Raw genomic sequence first — 7,244 nt, forward strand, 5'->3', positions numbered from 1 at the left:
ATCTTTGCTAATTTCCCTCCCTAGGTACTTAGCCCGCTCATGTCAATTCGCCTCTACTTGATCAAGTCTGCCCACAAGTTCCTTAGGTGCCAGCCCGCTCACCTAAGTCATGGCAACATCATATTGCCAATGCCAATGCCTTGGCACTAAACTTCCCCATTTTAGCGCCGAGGTCTTTCCCGTTTTCCTTGTCAAGCTTCTGTCCAACCTGCCTAGTTCTGTCAAGGTCTTGGCCTTTGCTTGCACGCAACCCACTCATGTTTTGGTGTAGTCCGTCATACCATAGCCCTTAAATAGAAGTGTAGTCCGTCACACTTGCCCTTGCAACAGTTTGTTGCCATCGACAACACCCACATTGTCTTACATGTTGATTCCCCTCCCCCCCCCCCCACATAGGCCAATGGCAAGGCCATCATGCCAAATCCTCGCCACTGTCGTACAGCTTGCCGATCAGCTTTGTCAAGGGTCTAACAAACCACCCCAACCAGTTGAATTCGACTCCCTCGTTGAATAAATCCCAACACATGCTCATCATTTGCAAAGACATCACAAGTTCAGCACCCGTTTGAGAATTACGTTGTCATTGCCCTCAAGTGCAACATTTTTTCTCATTTGCTTTTCCTGTCCGTAATTCCCACAGCAAATCCAGCACGCAACTAACTTGATTTGAAAGAACTCACACTGATTTTTGGCACCCACAAACTCAAAATTTCTGCATCACTGCCTTCTTTGCCTTTTCTGAATTTCTAAGCCAAGACAGTCCCCTTCCACGAACAAGCACGCTGACCCACTGTCTTGTGATCTTGTGCATGGCCGTCTTGACCTCGTCACGAACCAAACCTGCTCCGCTCTGATACCAATTGTCACACGGGTGTTTTCTGTCCGCCGAAAATACTGCCCGCTATGCGGCAGTCAAGTCCCCACTTGACTTCAGCCTTGCCCGATTTTCTTTCGCTTTTGAGGTTTAACACTTAGAATAAATTCAAGGCAGCATAAAATAAATGAAGGCATACAGATTTACAGGAAATCTTTCCCAATCTTTTATAATAAATCAATTATAAAGGAAATTCTCGAGTTTGGCAAGGTGCTGCCACCCTTGGCAGACACCAACTCACAAAAATAGCCAACACTTGCACGATTCTGCCCTATAAAAGCCTCTGCCTAAGGCGTCTCGTGCTGCCCACTCGTTTGGCAAGGCAATGACACATATTTTGCCATGCTCAAGCCTTGACATAGACAACCCTATGCCTATATCTTTGCTAATTTCCCTCCCTAGGTACTTAGCCCGCTCATGTCAAGTCGCCTCTACTTGATCAAGTCTGCCCACAAGTTCCTTAGGTGTCAGCCCGCTCACCTAAGTCATGGAAACATTATATTGCCAATGCCACTACCTTGGCACTAAACTGCCCCATTTTAGCGTCGAGGTCTTTCCCGTTTTGCCTTGTCAAGCTTCCGTCCAGCCTGCCTAGTTCCGTCAAGGTCTTGGCCTTTGCTTGCACGCAACCCACTCATGTTTTGGTGTAGTCCGTCATACCATAGCCGTCAAATAGAAGTGTAGTCCGTCACACTTGCCCTTGCAACAGTTTGTTGCCATTGACAACACCCACATTGTCTTGCATGTTGATTTCCCCCGCACATAGGCCAATGGCAAGGCCATCATGCCAAATCCTTACTACTACCGTGCCGCTTGCCGATCAGCTTTGTCAAGGGTCTAACAGTAGGGAACAAACGGGAAACACTTCAACCATTTCAAATTAAATATCCCAAACCTTCAAATTTTAGTCCATCAACATCTAGTCAAATAGATACAAACCTTAGAGCTAAACACCTATGATCTAAAACTAAGGCACTATGTGACAATAAAATTAGTAGCGAAATAAAACTAAACCAGAAGAATCTACCAAGACATACTTAATACTGAAACTTTAATTTGGATATATGCCATATAAAAAAAACAAAATACTTATTTCAAGGACTCAACTTTAAAAAAAAAAAAAAAAAAAAAAAAAACTCAACTAATGCAACACAGTACTCGTTGTAATATCCATGAAATTCAAGACAATTAGTCAATGACTTCACTGATAAGGAATGAACGAAAATGTAAATGACCTCTCCACTTCCACCTCTGAAATTTTTTATACATTCAAAGCCTAAACTTGATAGCCACCTTGCACTCTACTAAACAAGTTTTAACTTACTGTTGGTTTATTTGAAATCATCAAACCGTCCTATTGACTGGCTAACATGGAAAGGACCTCAAGAATATATTGTTGGGCAACTATGGCTAAAATTTTACGTTTTGACCAAAATACAAAAACTTCCGGTAACACTTTTAGTACTAAATAACATGGCGACACTATTCTTATTGTACTTGAGACTTAAAAGATTTGAAACTATATATCATTATCATGTTAGGCATATACACAACTAAATATAGTAGCGTAGTCCCAAATCAAAGAAGTACAACAAACCAAATATTCATGTGAAGTAACTAAAGGCAATTAGGTAGGGGGGGCAAAAATTTCAGCATTCATTCATGATAAACAAACTCACATTACAAGTTGAGAGACATACCTAGTGGCAGAAAAAAATTAGATAACCAGTAGTGATGTTCTCTACTTTCCGCGAGCTACTAATCACAGCAATAATAGAGCCAATAACAACAACCGAACAACAGCGAGATACCAGTGAGGGACTCAGAAAGAACCAACCTCAAAACCCAGCAATGCAAACTTTTTAACCAAAGAAAAGCACCTTGAAACTTTTATGAAGAAACAAAATTCTTTCAGTAAAAAGAGGCTGCCAGCGGTATTTCTTGGTATTCCTAGCTACTCTCTCCGTTCTCCCTTTTAGTGTGTACCGATGGCCTCCCTCAAATAGTGTGTCTGTTTGTGTGTTTATGGAGGGAATATGGGTTGTGAGTGGGAAACAAGTGGGGGACAAGGAGTGGGGAGCAAATGAGAGTGGGGTAGGGACAAAAGAGAGTGGTATAGGGGTCCAGCGTGGGGGACACGGGAAGATGGGAAGGGAATGCGCGTGAGATAATGGGAACGGGAAGATGGGTGAGAATTGAGGTATTTGTGAGATAAGCGGAAAAAAGAATTCAAATATGGTCAAAAATTTGGTGTTCACAACTCCTGGTCCGCAAAATTATAAATTGTGTACGGCCCAAAAAGACTGTTAGGTTGAAAACCTCAAAAGAGGCGGCCTGGGCAAAAGTACTGAACTACGGTATGACTTCATCCTCTTTACCGTGGTATGTAGGGAGCTTAGAGTTTTATTCTAAGTTCAGTGGCATGAGTTCAAAAGATACATATTGCCCAAATAGTTTTTCAAATTGAAGTGCCATGGAATATAATTCACTTGATGGGTACTTGAAAATCAGGCTTCCACATATTCTTTTCACAAGCTTGGTATGTTATTACATATTAATAGTTCACCAGGGGCAAGGCTCGATGGCAGATGGGTATCTGCGACGGGATGGTTTTAGTCAGTTTGGAGGAGGCGAAATCTTAAAGTTGAAGTTTTTACTGTCCTTCAAGTTGAAGTTTGCAAGCCCGCCGATCTTCAAGTTGAAGTCCTCAAGTTTGTGGGTCTTCAAGTTGAATTATTTAAGTCCTCTAGTCTTCAAGTTGAAGTCTTCAAGTCCATCGGTCTTCAAGTTGAATTCCTCAAGTTCGTGGGTCTTCCAGTTAAGTTATATAAGCCCTCTAAGTCTTCAAGTTTAAATCTTCAAGTTGAAGTTTAGAAGCCCACGCTCTTCAAGTTGAAGCGTCAAAGTCCACCAAATCTTCAAGTTCGCTAAATCTTCAAGTTTTTCGGTTTTCAAGTTGATGTCTGCAAGTCCACCAAGTCTTCAAGTTGAGGATCTATAATTTTTCAATTTTAAGGTAGATGTTAAAGTCTCTTTGTGCCTTAAGTTGGCATGTTCTCCGGTTTGTCCTTAAAAGAAACTATAATTTTCCAATCTTAAGGTGGACAGTTAAGTCCATTTGTACCTTAAGTTGTCCCTTCGTGGGTTTGCCCTTAAAAGATATGTAATTTTTCAATCTTAAGGTGGACATTTAAGTTCTTTTGCACCATAAGCTGGTCTCATTACGTATTTGATCCTTCTATATGCTATTGAGAATTTTTCCTTCTATATATTGCCATGAAATTATCCTCCTATATGCCGTATGAACCTTTGCGCCCTAAAGTTATCCTGTGGTTTTCGGGAAGGGATGAGTATCCATCCCTTCACACTGATGTGTGGCTATAATTTCATAGTTTCATACATTATGTGTCTTGCATTTTACATGCTTTAATGATAAATTACACTTTATTTGCGCTTAATGGAGTCTATTTTATGTGTAGGTGAATTGGAGATGAAAGTAGAGCAAAAGGGATACTTAAACGTTGAAAGTGTGCTCGAGAGTAGTAAAAACGAGAGGCCAGGTAAAGGCCAGCTCAACCAGGCTTTAGCCTGGCGAGGCCAGCCAAAACCCAAGTTGAACCAGGCTTTAGCCTGGCGAGGTCGGCCAAAAGCCAGGCTGAACCAGGCTTTAGCCTGGCAAGGCCAGGCTGAGGCTGGCATTAGGCTGGCGACGCTAGGCCTGGGGCCAGGTCCAGTCCGAATTTTGAAGGCTTATTTCGTCTCCTAGTTTGACTAGGACTTGGCCTACACGTTCAGGTCTTTTCCTACACATATAAATAGACTTAAAAACGTCACTTTTGATAGACTTTAGACCTAGGGAGAGCACGGAGCCGCCGTGGAGACCGAGAAGAGAGATTGAGTTTGGACAGATTTGAGAGGGGATTCGACCTAAGGAGGCAAGAACTTACTAGGAGCAAAGCGGAGAATTCTTCTACGAATTTTTCACTTCCTTATTCATGTTTCCATTATTGGTTATGAATTCTAGTATTGTAGTTATGCATACTATTATGAATAGCTAATTTGTTATCTAGGGTTTTGATGGAACCTATTGGAAGATGATTTTTCTGTTACGTTAATATAGATTTGTTGTAGTATTTTCTCTAATGTTCAACTACGTTTATATTATGGTTGGTTGAAGAGCTCTCAATCGACTATGCCTATTTAGTATGTATTACTTGGGAGAGAGTGCATATTTAGGTAGTTGTTGAACAACATCACTCCTAACGTATATAAGGGATCAATGCGGAGGGTTTAAAAGTGGGATTAGGGATAACGAAACATTGGTGCGATCCGAGTGAGCCGTACTTAATGTCATCTAGCATAATTCAAGAGAATATGTCTAGAAAATTGTGGTAGTTACTCGGGAGAGAATTACAACACTCAAAGTGCTCATGATCGGTAGAGAAAACTTTGACAAATTTATAAAAGACGTAGCAGAAATGATTCCGACAATAGGGAAAATCATAACTCTAGACCTCCTTAATCTTGTATCCAATCCTTATCATTGTTAATTGATAGTTTTACTGCTTTATAGTATTTGTTAGTTAATTAGATAGAAATAAATTTTAAAATCTTTATAATTAGGAAATTGTTTAGACTTGTGTTTCTTAGCGATATTGAACAACTGTGGCTAAGCCTTAGTTCTCTGTGGGATCCGACTCCGGACTTGTAAACCGGATTATATTTGTAATGACCGCTTAGTCCTTTTTATAAGGCATAATTGGGCGTGATTAAATTTTGGCGCCGTTGCCGGGGAACTAACGGTGTAGTTGTAGGTATATATATTGCTAGGTTTCAAGTTTGAACTTTTATTTTTATTTTTTTTATTTTATTTTTTTATTTTTGTGTTACCTGTTGATATTTTAAAAAAAAATATGGCATCTTGGAATTATGAGAGTTTTGATATTGGTAATTCTACTTTTGATCCTACTTATACATATTGTGGAGGAAATCACCCATTGCAAAATTATCAAATATTCCCAAGAGCGAGTTACGTGCACCAACTCAATCTTATTTGTGGAATGTGTGTGATATATGTGGTGGTTAAGATGGTCACTTTCATAGTTGTGCTTATATTCTTATCTTCCCCCAACCCCTTATTATGATGGTTCTACTTTTTCTTATAAGGATAACAGGAACAAAGAACCTAAGGAAGCTGACCTGAAGAAGAACAAAGATATGTTAAAGCTGAACGAGGATATGTTAAAGTGCCTTACGGAACAAAATAGTAAATTACAACTGCAAATAGAAAGGCAAGACGAAACTATTAACAACTTGAAAGTTCAAGTGAGTCAACTAGTTGAAGATTTTAATGTTCAACAAGCCAATATTGTGAATAGTATCCAAGAAGAGCGTGAATTAGATACAAAAATTGAGGTGCTAGTGGAGAAGGCCAGAGTAGAACACCAACAATCAATCTTACTAGATTTTGAGGATGTCGATGTTGTAGAAGAGAAACTAGAGTCAACCAAGGACATTGATGATACATATTTAGTTGACTCTAGTGTCATTAGTGTTGAGGATGTAGACAGTCCCAATGTTCATGTAGTTGAGCGCATTGGTCCACACTCCAAGCATTTTTCCACATTGTGTCTAGATGATGATATGGAAATAGAGTCATCCGAGCCACTTAAGGAGTCAAGAAATGATGAACAAGGTGCCTACATTCTGAAATTTTTCTTGCCAAAAAGTTGGGAATACACATCTCATCTAAAGGCCGAGAAGTGAAGAATACTACATTGTTTTATTGGGCCAGTCAGATTCGTCCCACCACCCTAGGAGCATGATCATAGAGCAGAATCAAAACTTAGGGTCCAATTCATAAGTTCAAAGTGGAGGCAGAAAGTGATTCGCGTCGTGCCGCGACGTTAAATCAAGCGCTTGTTGGGAGGCAACCCAGCTTTACTGCTTTATTTTATTATTATTTTTAATTATTTTTTTATTATATTATTTTTGTAGTGTCAATATTTGATTTTCTAGGAGCATGAAAATCAAAGCTATTGGAAGGATACAATAACAAACTAGATGGTTGGAACTAAGTGTGAGGTACCCGCACGAAGGACCAAGCCTGGGAGAAGTCTGAGTACCACATGAGTTGCTAGTGCTTAGGCTTTTAGCCTACGAGGGAGTTTCTTTTACCCTCTTATTAGTATGGTGTGCATTGGGGACAATGCACAATTTTAAGTGTGGGGTGAGGAGATTGTCTGGGTGACTTTCTATGCTTCTTTAGCTGTGTTAGTTTAATTGAATAATGCTTTTTTTTCGACGATGGATCTATTAGGCAATTTTCTTGAAGGATTTAAGTCTAAAAAAAAGATTTTCTTGGTAGGTA

At 39.9% G+C, this 7,244-nt stretch overlaps 1 long non-coding RNA gene across 1 annotated transcript; it reads right to left on the reverse strand.

Moving 5' to 3' along the window:
* Positions 1 to 1,016: 1,016 nt before the first annotated feature.
* LOC138891219 (uncharacterized) lies at positions 1,017 to 3,017 on the reverse strand. Its single transcript, XR_011407574.1, has 2 exons — positions 2,575 to 3,017; positions 1,017 to 1,711 (listed from the first exon to the last, which is right to left on the reverse strand). It is a non-coding gene; the product is annotated as an uncharacterized lncRNA (long non-coding RNA).
* Between the last annotated feature and the right edge of the window lie 4,227 nt (positions 3,018 to 7,244).

Source organism: Nicotiana sylvestris, chromosome 5, assembly GCF_000393655.2.
Source record: "Nicotiana sylvestris chromosome 5, ASM39365v2, whole genome shotgun sequence".
Lineage (NCBI taxonomy): Eukaryota > Viridiplantae > Streptophyta > Magnoliopsida > Solanales > Solanaceae > Nicotiana > Nicotiana sylvestris.